This window comes from Gallus gallus, chromosome 11, assembly GCF_016699485.2.
Source record: "Gallus gallus isolate bGalGal1 chromosome 11, bGalGal1.mat.broiler.GRCg7b, whole genome shotgun sequence".
Lineage (NCBI taxonomy): Eukaryota > Metazoa > Chordata > Aves > Galliformes > Phasianidae > Gallus > Gallus gallus.
In genome coordinates, this window is record NC_052542.1 from 19,574,946 (window position 1) to 19,590,360 (window position 15,415).

Sequence of the window (15,415 nt, forward strand, 5' to 3'; positions counted from 1 at the left end):
GAAAGTAAGTTCTGTTTATCATTTCTGTCATCAAGGGATAATCACATGTGAATCTTCTGCTTCACTTCTAAGATAAAGATGTTCAGGCGCTACAATCAACAGTGCCAAGTGTGAGCTGCCTGTAGGCTCCTTTGTTCCAGTTTACCAGCAAAGGTTATTTTGTAAGCAGTGGATCGGTGCAGCACAATGCAGGCCGGAAGGCCAAGCTGTGCGCGCAACAATAGCGCAGCTCAGGTCCTGCACCTTCCCAGGTTAGCTAACTCTTCAACCATACAGTAGTCTTCTGGGTAGGATTACTACAGGGAAACTTCCCATCCTTCATCATTCGTTTCTCTGCTCTGATCTGAGGTCTCGGTTTGACAGAGTGCACAATGCACAGTCAGTCTGCTGAGGTGGCAAATCCAGGTTTCTTACAGAGTCCAGGCTAAAAGGGGCAGGGTGGAGAAACAGACAGTTGGGATCAGGGTTTTTTCCTCTCAAATACTGGAGTTGAATCGTGCCCCCAAAGGAAAAAAGAGGGAGGCTGACAGCTGTGGAGGTGGAGAGCAGTGGAGGTGGGGCGCAGGCGGCACGAAGCCCCGCGGCGGATGGTCCGCGTCCGCGGGACTGCGCTGCCGTCATGGCTGTGCGCTGCTCGGAGCGGGGCCTGTGCTGCACGGGAGGTCGTGCTGAGCTTAGCTTTGGGACAACGGTGCCGCGACCGAGCTTTAACCACTGGGATGAGGATCGTGCGGGCTGTGCGCAGAGCGGGAGACAGTTCGTATATCACTGGCACGATGGCAAAACCGAGGGGATTATCGAGGGTACCCTGGGCTGCGACCCCGCCTCGGGTACCCCACGACTCCGGGGGAGGCAGCAGCACGACGGTGGGAGGAGTGCGTTCCGGTCGGGGGCGGGCAGCGATCGGCAGCTCCCGGTGGGAGAGGAGGGTGGGGGTCGCGACCTGTGAGCGTTACCCCTGGAGGAGGCTCGGCCAGCTGCCGGGCGGCCGCGTGGGCTGTCGGAGTGCCGCTTTCGGGCGCTTTTAAGGGAGAACGCGCACGGCAAGGGGTGGCTTTTCCCGCGGCGGCGCCAAGAGAAGCCGCGGCTCCCGGCTGTGTTCGGCGGGGTTCTGCACGGTTCTCGCTCCGCTCTTCGCCATGTACACCGAAAGCACGTGCGCAGTGCCCGGAGGCTGTCCGGTGGTAGCCTACGGGTGTTCTGCGGTGAAGGCGACGAGTGAGGGCCGGGACCACCACCCCGGTGCCATGAATGCGGTCCATCAGCAGCGGCAGCCCCGGGGGATTCTCGTGGCCGCCCGGAGAGCTAGCAGAAGGGAAGACGAGAGGAGGATTGAGGAACTCCCATTCCTAGTGTATGAGAACTATTGAGTCACGGCCTGAACCTGCTGACTGAGCACCTGGAGAAAGGACCCGGTCAGCCCCGGGAGCACAGGTGAAAGCAATTGAGTAGTGTGACTGGAAGGGGTGGAGCCTGGCTGCACCTCTCAGACCCTCATTTAAGGGCTGACCGCCTCTCTAGGAGGATTCCTCCTTGGGGGAGCTTTTACCTGCTAACCTGGAATCTTCTAATATGGGTAAGCAGTTTTCTTCCCTTCCTTTATAGTACCTTTCTATCATGCTGGTCCTTCTGTCATCACAGATCTGTTGTAATGCCTTTCCCACTGTATTGATTTGTCCAGTTGCTACACCTGGTAACTATGGGAGCCAGGTGTGTACCCAGTTCTTCAGAACTTTCTTGGAGCTTCTCCTGCTATGCTTCTCCTGTATGGTTCCCACAGCCCCAGGACCTTCTTTAAAGCCAGAACTGTCAGAGACAAATCCAGGAAAGAGCAGCGTTTCTAGAAAATGCTGCAGAAGAAAGAGTGCCAGCCTCAGGCAGGCTAGGGAAAACTGCTGATAGTAGTTGTGTGTTCTCTCCCAGGGATGGTACTGCAGGCTAAGGTATCCCTTCACCTACCATGGATGTCACTGGCAGTATCTAGCTTAGGTTTGTGTGGCATTTGTCTCACTCTTTGGGCAAAGAGAAGAAGGGGGGAATCTGTTCACTTTTAGCAGGAACTGCTGTGGTTGAAGGTGAAAAGACCAGGAAGAGGTGAAGCAGGTGAGGTCTGACATGAAACTGATGGAAGATTTCTCCAGCTGCAGACAAGAGAAATCCTATCCCTGTGAGTGAGGTAAGGTACCTCTTAGCAATCATCAACGGTCCAGGTCACCAGCATGCACCAGAAGGGGACAGAGCCAGGTCCTAAAACTGGCCAAAGGGTTGTTCTATACCACATGGCATCATGCTGAGCAATAAAACTGGGGGAGTTGGCCAAGGGGAGAGACCGTTGCCTGGGGACTGTTTGGGCATCAGTCAACAGGTGATGTACAATTGTGTTGTGCATCATTTGCTTTGTATAGCCTTTTATTGTTATTTTTTATTTTTCCGTCCCTTGCTGTCCTATAAAATTGCTCTTAATTTACACGCGCTACATTTTTTTTTTTTTTTTTCACCAACTCTCCCCCCCAACCCACTGGAGAGGGGGAAGTGAGCAAATGGCTGTGTGATGTTGAGCTGTCTGCCAGATTGAACCGTGCCCCCAGCAGAGCTCTCCATACTGGACTGTAGGCTCTTGTCTGAGCTCCCTGAGGATTTCAGCCAACCAAGGTGAGCTAGTTCCTTCTTCCCTCATGGAGGCCAAGGGTGTGGATGCCTCAACTGATGAGACACCCACCCTGGTCCTCCCAGGGCATCTCCACTGCTGGAAGGAGTGGGGTGGAGCTCTCCTTTCTTGGGGAAGGATAGAAAGATCAAGGGCTTTTGGGTGTGTGGGGAGGAGCAGATAAAAGTAGGTAGGCTAGAGGTTTTGGAGGACTCGAGAAGGATACGGGTGCAGGGAGGGACCCTTAGGTATTGGGCAGATACATGACTGGGTTGTTATGCCTGCAGGAGACACTGTTCCTACTGCTACTCCCATACTGGGTCCAAGGCACCTTCAGGACTCTTCCAGACTGGATGCATGGGTGGGTACCGGTGGCTGTTCCACACTCAGTGCTCCCATGCTCTCCTGACTAAATGGGACTATTCAGACTGGATGGCATTTCGGGATACTAGCACTGGATAGGGAAGAATGAGAGAGAATAAGGGAGGTAGGGACTGGGAGGAAGTTGGAGGACACTGGGAATTATTGTGAGGTGATAAGGAGGAACTGGGTGGGGAATGGGTGGAGTTGAGAGGGACGGATAGGTTTGGGAGGGACTGCTCCTCCCAGTATCCCGCTGCTGCGGTGCCGCCGCTGCCTGTCTCCCAGAGGCGCAGCGAGGGGGCCACACGTTGTCGGTGCTGCCACCTGTTGAACAGAAAGCGGTACTGCAGGTGCTGGCTCCACTTGCCACTACACTCACGCCTCTGCCATGGAAGGAATTACGCCACTTCATCGCGTGCCACTCCTTGCCTGGATGCTGCGCGGCAATGGTAAAGGCACATACGAGACAAAGAGGTGATTCAAGACAGCCAGCATGGCTGCACCAAAAGCTGATTGTGCCTGACGGATGTAATCTACCTGGACTTCTGCAAGGCCTTTGACATGGTTCCTCACCACATCCTTCTCTCTAAATTGGAGAGGTATGGATTTGAAGGATGGACTGTTGGGTGGATTAAGAATTGGTTGGCTGAACGCAGCCAAAGGGTTGTGATCAGTGGTTCTATGTCAGGGTGGAGACTGGTTATAAGTGGTGTCCCTCAGGTCTTGGTCTTGGGACCGGTGCTCTTCAACATCATCAATGACAGATGATGGCATCAAGTGCACCCTCAGCAAGTTTGTGGATGATACCAAGCTGAGCAGTACAGTTGATACATTAGAAAGAAGGGAAGACATCCAGAGGGACCTGGACATGCTGGAGAAGTGGGCCCATGTGAACCTAATGAGGTTCAATAAGGCCAAGTGCGGAGTGCTGCACTTGGGCTGGGGCAGTGCCAAGTATTTATGCAGACTGGGTGAAGAACCCCTAGAGAGCAGCCCTGCAGAGAAGGACTTGGGGGTCCTGGTGGATGAGAAGCTGGGCATGAACCAGCAGTGTGTGCTTGGAGAAGGCCAACTATATCGTGGGGTGCCTTTAAAAAAGGGGTGGCCAGCAGGGAGGTGATTGTCCCCTTCTACTCAGCTCTTGTGAGGCCCCATCTGCAGTACTTTGTCCAGGCCTGAGGCCCCCAGCACAAGAAAGACACAGAGCTCTTGGAGTGGGTCCAGAGGAGGGCTGCTAAGATGATCAGAGGGCTGGAGCACCTCTCCTATGAGGAAAGGTTGAGACTCTGGGGAGACTTTGTTGTGGCCTTCCTGTACTTGAAAGGAGTGTATAAACAGGAGGGGGAATGGCTGCTTATGAGCGTGATAGGACAAGGAGGAATGGTTAAACTGAGACAGGGAAGGTTTAGATTAGATATTAGGAGGAGGTTTTTCACTCAGAGGGTGGTGATGCACTGGAACAGGTTGCTCAAGGGTGTTGTGGGTGCCCCATCCCTGGAGACATTCAAGGCCAGGCTGGATGTGGCTCTGGGCAGCCTGGTCTGGTGGTTGGTGACCCTGCACATAGCAGGGGGTTGGAACTGCATGTTCATTGTGGTCCTTTTCAACTCAGGCCATTCTATGATGAATCTATGATATCTGAGTAAGAGTCCCTTTCTTTTCTCATTTGTCCAGGGATTTGGAGAACTGAGGGCATGAAATGGGTGGTGTGATTGTTCGTCTTAAGGTTGGGCACATTTACAGGAGAGTAATGAAAAAAATCTTTATCTAGTGTTGTAACGGAAATGTTTGCAAGTGAAATATATGCTTTGCACTATGTTACCACTTTATTTGGCCTGTGGGCTCCTGCTTGTTCCTGCCTAAGGAGCACATGCTCTGCCCATAGCAGACAAAACAAACAAACAAAAAACCACAATCACCACCCCCAACTCCTGAAAGTAGCACTCTCTCCCATTAAATGTTGTCTGGTTCCTTGTCTAATTTATAAATTCATAATCGGTAGTAGAGAATCCACTCTGAAGGCTTATAATTTTATATCACTCTTCTTTCCAGCAGAAGCATCTGCCATGTAACCTTCATGTATAAATGTTGTTGTGCATTTAATTGCTTAGTTACTTATTTGTTCTCTAGCTGTTTTTCTTAAGGCCCACACTCTTCGTGGGGATAGTTTCAAGTCTTTCACGATAATAACTGATGAAATAAATAGTTAATGTTTCACTGTATCTCTCTTACTGCATATAGCTTGTAAGATGAGCATGTCTCTGTTACATTTTGTTTAGCTGAAGGGAAGTTGGAAGCTGAGCAGCAGAAAGAAGTTGAGAATTGTAATTCTCTTTAATTCTAAAACTAAGTTAAATGCTTTCTGTTTTCAGTCCCAGTGGTGTTTGCTGTAAACAGAGGAAGGCATATAAAATCTGTTTGGATTATCTATGAGCAAGGACCAAGTACTGAAGGCAGCAAAGGCTCCCTAATGATTTTTTTTTCTCTCTCTCTTTTTTTTTTTTTTAAACATTTTGGGTAGCAGTATCTGTGGAAAAAGTATTTTATCTGACATATTTTTGGATTCTTCCCTGTAGATTCAGGCAATAACAAGGATATATTAAGCCAGAGTGTGTTACAGAGATTGCTTGCGGTATTTCAGAGACCATGTAAGAGGCTTTTTGCAGTATCTGATGCATAGACTCAGATGTGAACGATCCAAATAATTTATTACAAGTTTTCACATCACTTACATCCTCAAGTTTCCTTTTTTAGCTTTCCCTTCTGCTCTTACAACTTTCCCATCCACCTTTGCATATGTCAACAGAATATTCCACAAATCCTCCATAACCGCACTTATCCAATCAGAGCCATGAGCAGTTCCTTTTACTTTTTTTCTCCTCTTCTAGAGGTGTCCTTGGTTCTCATGCTGTTTATCTTGCTTCACAGCTGCTGCTCTGAATAGTCTTTCTGGCATTCCCACAGCTGTTAAATGGATTCAGCATCTGACTTTTTACTCCTCCCTAAATGAACTTAAGTGGCTGTTTATGATGATGTTGCTGTTCTTCAATCCTAGATAAATGACATTATAAAAATCCAAGTTTTTATCCAATCAAACAATGCATCAGAAGACTACAAAACCCTCAGTAACTACTGCCGAACAAATAAAACTACTATGCCTTGAATTGCTGTTTGTAAGCGATACTGCTGGTGTGATGTATAACATCAAGACAGTTAGGAAAATCAGTTGGGATGACATTGGTAAAGTGGTGTGAAGAGCAGATAGTAGCTGAGGCTGAAGGAAAACTTGATTCCTGTTAGTACTTTTGCTGCTGAGGAAATAGAACCACAGATTCTGAGGTAAATTCAGTAATGTGGACTACCCCAGGCTGACAATTTGTTCTTCAGTGTCAACTTCTGTCATGATTTATTCCTTACAAGAAATTGCAGGTTTTGTCAGAAGCTGTTCAGATGTGTTGCTGTTATCTTTATCCGGGACTGGCTGCTGCTTGACATGCTGCCTACCTGTTGATAACGTGTGTATTTCTTTATTCTACCTGTCCTCTTATGTTACTTATTTTTAGTTAATGCTGAGAATGCATATGTGGGTGTGGTTCAGAAATCTGCCTGCTTACTCAGTCATAGTGACCAAGATTTTCAGGAGGAGCTTGAGCTAATGAAACTGTGTGAGGAAGGTGTAACCTTGATCTGATTAAATAAGCAACTTAAAAATGACCTCAATCTCACGGACATCGGAATTGAGCTGCTAGTGGAAAAACAAAATTATGCTACAGGTAGGAAATGTACTGCTGGAAGACCAACAGAATGACCTGAGGCCAGTGGCAGTTAGTTCATTAGTTTTTACTTAATTTCCTGCTCCCTCAAACCCCTCCCTTCCCCTCCTCCCCCCCCTCAACATTGTGTTTTTCCTCTGTCATGAAAAGAAAGTGAGAACGGATCTCCAGGAGTCTGTGCTGTGGGTCCATGTTGCTCCTGTAGAAGTTCATTCCTCAGTCTCTTACAGGTTTTCCTCCTAGTAAGTTTGTACTCTGTTCCACTGAGATAGCGTGTGTCCCAAGAATGACTACAGAAGAAGAGCTGTCTTACTTCAGGATTGTGCCTGCCCGTAGGCGTGTTTGGTTGGTTTGACTGGAGCTTAGGAGGTTGGTGCTTATGACTTCAGTTCTTTATGACACAGAGCTGCGCCACTTGCTGCCTAGACCAAATAGATGTATTGTTGGAGGAGATTACACTGTGCATTTTATTTTCTTTTAATGCTTTTAAAGTGTGAGGGTGGTATCTGTCTTCAAACAGGGAATGTTTAAAAGAAATGGATTTTTCTTTCTTTTTGGAGCATCTGTTTAGGGAAATGTGGATTCTTTCTTCTCTGCCACTATCTTTCTCACAGCAGTATTCTAGGAATGGCTTCTGTCTTTGATTGCTTACTTGCTTGTTTTCAGTACGGAAAGAAACATACCATTCTTTTCCTTGGGCCTACACAGAACTCCGTTTGTTTCCTTAGTAGTATTGCGTTGTGCTCTGGAACAGAAGGTACAGCTGGAGCAGTTGCCAAAGAGGTGGGTGCAGGCACATGGTGCTGGAGTTCCCAGACGGAGGTCGTAAAGTTCCTTGCCTCCAGGCAGGGTATTCTCGTGTTATTCTTATATAGCCTTGTATGTTACTGCTGTACCGACATATTTATTACATATCCATTATCTGCTACCAAAGGTAATGCTAAGCAGCAAGCCTCGTGATGACATAAGCATACCACGTGCTTAACATTAGTTCTTCCTGTGGTCTCTAATGCCATCGTGTGGCCAAGTGGGGGAATTGCGGACGTATTTGTTTGGAGGCGGAGGCAGCAGGACGCATGCGCGAAGGCACACAGACGTGGTATATGTACTTGCTACTCACTCTGCGTAGCATATCTAGCGATCTTTATTTTACGTATTCCTGCAGGGAATGGTGAGTATGCACCATGAAACAGAATAAAAACAACCATTTCCACGAAGCCGTGAGGGGACGGGGGACAGTCAATTCTTCGAGCACAGGCGTAGTGATATTATTTTCTATTCCAATCATGAGTGGTCCCTGTCGCTTTGCTCGAACGCTTTGACAGCCGAGCCTGCGCGGGGAAGAGAGTACCCTGCGTTCGACGCCGGCGTAATGAGGAGTCCAAAAAACTGCAGTCGTAGGTGTGTACCCGAAAATGATAATGCGAAATAAAGTAAGAACGTAGGCGCATGCGCCCTGCCGTCTCGGAGCTGGCGCATGCGCCCTGCCGTCTCGGAGCTGGCGCATGCGCCCTGCCGTCTCGGAGCTGGCGCATGCGCCCTGCCGTCTCGGAGCTGGCGCATGCGCCCTGCCGTCTCGGAGCTGGCGCATGCGCCCTGCCGTCTCGGAGCTGGCGCATGCGCCCTGCCGTCTCGGAGCTGGCGCATGCGCCCTGCCGTCTCGGAGCTGGCGCATGCGCCCTGCCGTCTCGGAGCTGGCGCATGCGCCCTGCCGTCTCGGAGCTGGCGCATGCGCCCTGCCGTCTCGGAGCTGGCGCATGCGCCCTGCCGTCTCGGAGCTGGCGCATGCGCCCTGCCGTCTCGGAGCTGGCGCATGCGCCCTGCCGTCTCGGAGCTGGCGCATGCGCCCTGCCGTCTCGGAGCTGGCGCATGCGCCCTGCCGTCTCGGAGCTGGCGCATGCGCCCTGCCGTCTCGGAGCTGGCGCATGCGCCCTGCCGTCTCGGAGCTGGCGCATGCGCCCTGCCGTCTCGGAGCTGGCGCATGCGCCCTGCCGTCTCGGAGCTGGCGCATGCGCCCTGCCGTCTCGGAGCTGGCGCATGCGCCCTGCCGTCTCGGAGCTGGCGCATGCGCCCTGCCGTCTCGGAGCTGGCGCATGCGCCCTGCCGTCTCGGAGCTGGCGCATGCGCCCTGCCGTCTCGGAGCTGGCGCATGCGCCCTGCCGTCTCGGAGCTGGCGCATGCGCCCTGCCGTCTCGGAGCTGGCGCATGCGCCCTGCCGTCTCGGAGCTGGCGCATGCGCCCTGCCGTCTCGGAGCTGGCGCATGCGCCCTGCCGTCTCGGAGCTGGCGCATGCGCCCTGCCGTCTCGGAGCTGGCGCATGCGCCCTGCCGTCTCGGAGCTGGCGCATGCGCCCTGCCGTCTCGGAGCTGGCGCATGCGCCCTGCCGTCTCGGAGCTGGCGCATGCGCCCTGCCGTCTCGGAGCTGGCGCATGCGCCCTGCCGTCTCGGAGCTGGCGCATGCGCCCTGCCGTCTCGGAGCTGGCGCATGCGCCCTGCCGTCTCGGAGCTGGCGCATGCGCCCTGCCGTCTCGGAGCTGGCGCATGCGCCCTGCCGTCTCGGAGCTGGCGCATGCGCCCTGCCGTCTCGGAGCTGGCGCATGCGCCCTGCCGTCTCGGAGCTGGCGCATGCGCCCTGCCGTCTCGGAGCTGGCGCATGCGCCCTGCCGTCTCGGAGCTGGCGCATGCGCCCTGCCGTCTCGGAGCTGGCGCATGCGCCCTGCCGTCTCGGAGCTGGCGCATGCGCCCTGCCGTCTCGGAGCTGGCGCATGCGCCCTGCCGTCTCGGAGCTGGCGCATGCGCCCTGCCGTCTCGGAGCTGGCGCATGCGCCCTGCCGTCTCGGAGCTGGCGCATGCGCCCTGCCGTCTCGGAGCTGGCGCATGCGCCCTGCCGTCTCGGAGCTGGCGCATGCGCCCTGCCGTCTCGGAGCTGGCGCATGCGCCCTGCCGTCTCGGAGCTGGCGCATGCGCCCTGCCGTCTCGGAGCTGGCGCATGCGCCCTGCCGTCTCGGAGCTGGCGCATGCGCCCTGCCGTCTCGGAGCTGGCGCATGCGCCCTGCCGTCTCGGAGCTGGCGCATGCGCCCTGCCGTCTCGGAGCTGGCGCATGCGCCCTGCCGTCTCGGAGCTGGCGCATGCGCCCTGCCGTCTCGGAGCTGGCGCATGCGCCCTGCCGTCTCGGAGCTGGCGCATGCGCCCTGCCGTCTCGGAGCTGGCGCATGCGCCCTGCCGTCTCGGAGCTGGCGCATGCGCCCTGCCGTCTCGGAGCTGGCGCATGCGCCCTGCCGTCTCGGAGCTGGCGCATGCGCCCTGCCGTCTCGGAGCTGGCGCATGCGCCCTGCCGTCTCGGAGCTGGCGCATGCGCCCTGCCGTCTCGGAGCTGGCGCATGCGCCCTGCCGTCTCGGAGCTGGCGCATGCGCCCTGCCGTCTCGGAGCTGGCGCATGCGCCCTGCCGTCTCGGAGCTGGCGCATGCGCCCTGCCGTCTCGGAGCTGGCGCATGCGCCCTGCCGTCTCGGAGCTGGCGCATGCGCCCTGCCGTCTCGGAGCTGGCGCATGCGCCCTGCCGTCTCGGAGCTGGCGCATGCGCCCTGCCGTCTCGGAGCTGGCGCATGCGCCCTGCCGTCTCGGAGCTGGCGCATGCGCCCTGCCGTCTCGGAGCTGGCGCATGCGCCCTGCCGTCTCGGAGCTGGCGCATGCGCCCTGCCGTCTCGGAGCTGGCGCATGCGCCCTGCCGTCTCGGAGCTGGCGCATGCGCCCTGCCGTCTCGGAGCTGGCGCATGCGCCCTGCCGTCTCGGAGCTGGCGCATGCGCCCTGCCGTCTCGGAGCTGGCGCATGCGCCCTGCCGTCTCGGAGCTGGCGCATGCGCCCTGCCGTCTCGGAGCTGGCGCATGCGCCCTGCCGTCTCGGAGCTGGCGCATGCGCCCTGCCGTCTCGGAGCTGGCGCATGCGCCCTGCCGTCTCGGAGCTGGCGCATGCGCCCTGCCGTCTCGGAGCTGGCGCATGCGCCCTGCCGTCTCGGAGCTGGCGCATGCGCCCTGCCGACTCGGAGCTGGCGCATGCGCCCTGCCGACTCGGAGCTGGCGCATGCGCCCTGCCGACTCGGAGCTGGCGCATGCGCCCTGCCGACTCGGAGCTGGCGCATGCGCCCTGCCGACTCGGAGCTGGCGCATGCGCCCTGCCGACTCGGAGCTGGCGCATGCGCCCTGCCGACTCGGAGCTGGCGCATGCGCCCTGCCGACTCGGAGCTGGCGCATGCGCCCTGCCGACTCGGAGCTGGCGCATGCGCCCTGCCGACTCGGAGCTGGCGCATGCGCCCTGCCGACTCGGAGCTGGCGCATGCGCCCTGCCGACTCGGAGCTGGCGCATGCGCCCTGCCGACTCGGAGCTGGCGCATGCGCCCTGCCGACTCGGAGCTGGCGCATGCGCCCTGCCGACTCGGAGCTGGCGCATGCGCCCTGCCGACTCGGAGCTGGCGCATGCGCCCTGCCGACTCGGAGCTGGCGCATGCGCCCTGCCGACTCGGAGCTGGCGCATGCGCCCTGCCGACTCGGAGCTGGCGCATGCGCCCTGCCGACTCGGAGCTGGCGCATGCGCCCTGCCGACTCGGAGCTGGCGCATGCGCCCTGCCGACTCGGAGCTGGCGCATGCGCCCTGCCGACTCGGAGCTGGCGCATGCGCCCTGCCGACTCGGAGCTGGCGCATGCGCCCTGCCGACTCGGAGCTGGCGCATGCGCCCTGCCGACTCGGAGCTGGCGCATGCGCCCTGCCGACTCGGAGCTGGCGCATGCGCCCTGCCGACTCGGAGCTGGCGCATGCGCCCTGCCGACTCGGAGCTGGCGCATGCGCCCTGCCGACTCGGAGCTGGCGCATGCGCCCTGCCGACTCGGAGCTGGCGCATGCGCCCTGCCGACTCGGAGCTGGCGCATGCGCCCTGCCGACTCGGAGCTGGCGCATGCGCCCTGCCGACTCGGAGCTGGCGCATGCGCCCTGCCGACTCGGAGCTGGCGCATGCGCCCTGCCGACTCGGAGCTGGCGCATGCGCCCTGCCGACTCGGAGCTGGCGCATGCGCCCTGCCGACTCGGAGCTGGCGCATGCGCCCTGCCGACTCGGAGCTGGCGCATGCGCCCTGCCGACTCGGAGCTGGCGCATGCGCCCTGCCGACTCGGAGCTGGCGCATGCGCCCTGCCGACTCGGAGCTGGCGCATGCGCCCTGCCGACTCGGAGCTGGCGCATGCGCCCTGCCGACTCGGAGCTGGCGCATGCGCCCTGCCGACTCGGAGCTGGCGCATGCGCCCTGCCGACTCGGAGCTGGCGCATGCGCCCTGCCGACTCGGAGCTGGCGCATGCGCCCTGCCGACTCGGAGCTGGCGCATGCGCCCTGCCGACTCGGAGCTGGCGCATGCGCCCTGCCGACTCGGAGCTGGCGCATGCGCCCTGCCGACTCGGAGCTGGCGCATGCGCCCTGCCGACTCGGAGCTGGCGCATGCGCCCTGCCGACTCGGAGCTGGCGCATGCGCCCTGCCGACTCGGAGCTGGCGCATGCGCCCTGCCGACTCGGAGCTGGCGCATGCGCCCTGCCGACTCGGAGCTGGCGCATGCGCCCTGCCGACTCGGAGCTGGCGCATGCGCCCTGCCGACTCGGAGCTGGCGCATGCGCCCTGCCGACTCGGAGCTGGCGCATGCGCCCTGCCGACTCGGAGCTGGCGCATGCGCCCTGCCGACTCGGAGCTGGCGCATGCGCCCTGCCGACTCGGAGCTGGCGCATGCGCCCTGCCGACTCGGAGCTGGCGCATGCGCCCTGCCGACTCGGAGCTGGCGCATGCGCCCTGCCGACTCGGAGCTGGCGCATGCGCCCTGCCGACTCGGAGCTGGCGCATGCGCCCTGCCGACTCGGAGCTGGCGCATGCGCCCTGCCGACTCGGAGCTGGCGCATGCGCCCTGCCGACTCGGAGCTGGCGCATGCGCCCTGCCGACTCGGAGCTGGCGCATGCGCCCTGCCGACTCGGAGCTGGCGCATGCGCCCTGCCGACTCGGAGCTGGCGCATGCGCCCTGCCGACTCGGAGCTGGCGCATGCGCCCTGCCGACTCGGAGCTGGCGCATGCGCCCTGCCGACTCGGAGCTGGCGCATGCGCCCTGCCGACTCGGAGCTGGCGCATGCGCCCTGCCGACTCGGAGCTGGCGCATGCGCCCTGCCGACTCGGAGCTGGCGCATGCGCCCTGCCGACTCGGAGCTGGCGCATGCGCCCTGCCGACTCGGAGCTGGCGCATGCGCCCTGCCGACTCGGAGCTGGCGCATGCGCCCTGCCGACTCGGAGCTGGCGCATGCGCCCTGCCGACTCGGAGCTGGCGCATGCGCCCTGCCGACTCGGAGCTGGCGCATGCGCCCTGCCGACTCGGAGCTGGCGCATGCGCCCTGCCGACTCGGAGCTGGCGCATGCGCCCTGCCGACTCGGAGCTGGCGCATGCGCCCTGCCGACTCGGAGCTGGCGCATGCGCCCTGCCGACTCGGAGCTGGCGCATGCGCCCTGCCGACTCGGAGCTGGCGCATGCGCCCTGCCGACTCGGAGCTGGCGCATGCGCCCTGCCGACTCGGAGCTGGCGCATGCGCCCTGCCGACTCGGAGCTGGCGCATGCGCCCTGCCGACTCGGAGCTGGCGCATGCGCCCTGCCGACTCGGAGCTGGCGCATGCGCCCTGCCGACTCGGAGCGGGAGGTGTTGGGGCGAACACGAAGAAAATCGCTGGTCTCTAGTCCAACCCCAGGAGAACTGTGCTATGTGCTTATGAATATTTGTATCGAAGAAATTTTTTTTTAGTTTATTTTTGCCAGTATCTGTTGCAGTGTTTTTTAATATTCACATACTGAAATCTAACTGCCCAGCGAATTTAAGGGTAGTAATATTAAAGCACATTGGCCTTGTCCCCTCCCAATTTCTGTTTTTCTATTTTCTATTTTTGATTTTTTCTCATTCGTTTTCTTTTTTCACTGTTTTAGCTTTTCTCCTATTCTATTTCCTATTATTTTCTAATTTTTTTTCTAAGTGATTCTCTTTTTCCCCACTCCTTTTTGCATTTCTTTTTCTTTTACTAATATGTTTTCTATTTTTTTATATATTTTTTTCTTTGTCTCCTTCTTATTCTAAATACTTTTCTAATTCTTTTTCTCGATCTAAGTCTTTTTCTAATTCTTTTTACTTTTCCAATTTGTTTTCAAATTCCTTTACTAGTACTATTTCCTCTGCTTTTGATAGTTCTTTACCTATTTTTTTCCTATTCTAATTCCTTTTCCAATACATTTTCTGTTTCTGATTTTGTCCATGTTTCTGATTCTGTCTAAACTGTCAGGTGTGGGCTTGAAGCACTGATGGAGCACCTGGTGGGGGTGTGAACAGCCCAGGGAGCCCAGGTGGAAGCAATTCCACTGTAGGCTGGGACGGGGAGGAGCCAGAGCCCACCCTGAGTTCATTTAAGGGCTGGAAGCTGAAGGGGAGGGTCTGTGCTGGTGGGTAGCTCTGGCTGTTTGGCAGGGTGAGTGCTGAGTCTTTGGAAGGGCTACGTTGTTGTTTCTTTGCTTGATGCTGATCTTTTTGTATTTGGTTCAGTGTTGAGCAGGAGCTTCTGGATACCACAACTTCTTCCAGGTGGTGTGAAGACTCCTCTGACAACCTTGGTGGACACAGCAGGCAGCCACAGCCAAGGCTGGACACCAGCATCCACACTTGATCTTGTCTGATAAGATCCTTTGCTCCCAGAGAGTGTTTTTGCTCTTCTGGCTGTTTGATGGGACTGGTGTCGGTTTGTACTTGTGCTTCACTGGGCTTTCTAAGGATGTTTTTCTTACTTGACACCACCTTTCCCATTCTCTACTTTCAAGCAGGAGCTTCCCTTGGCCTCCATGTCTCGCTCTGGCCAGGCAGATGTGGTGTGCCAACGGTACACAGAGTCCAGACCCTGAGCAGAACAACAACTGAGCAGAGAGGCTGCCCTGGGTGAGACAGGTGCAGTGCCCCTTGAAGCGGGGGACGCCCCGCTGGCGCTGCCTCTCGCATCCACCAGCAGCACGTTCCTTCTCTCTCCTTGCTGCCCGGCGCTTTGCCGTCTCCCAGGGCTCACCAAGTCCAAATGTCCCCAGATCGAGTGCAACTCCAGCTTGACCAACACTCACTCCGTCCGTCCCCGCACCAGCTGGCTTAGGGCTCCCCAGTTCTGCTGGGATCTCAGTACCTTCTGCTGATCCCACAGAACATGGGGTTGTTCTCTTGTTTTCAGGTTCAGTGTCATTTCTTGCCTTCATGCAGTGTTTCTCTTCCTTTCTTTGTTCCAGGCTTGCCAATTGATGCCTCATTGGAGCTACAATGACCCAAATGCAGACTGCTATGTGTTGACCAAGTGTGATACCCAAAGAACACGTAGGCTCCGAAACAGGCTGCTGGTGAGTGCTGTGCATGACTTGGGGTTTCTAGAATTAGCTTCTCCTTTTCCTCCTCCTTTTCCTTTTTTCAATTTGTTAGTTTATTCTTTCCTGTTCTGTGCTTTCTGTTGTAATTCTCAGTAGTTTTCGGTTTCCTTTTCCAATTTGTTTTCTTTCTTTTTCCTTCTTCTAATGGATTTTCATTTCCTATTTCTTTTTCTAA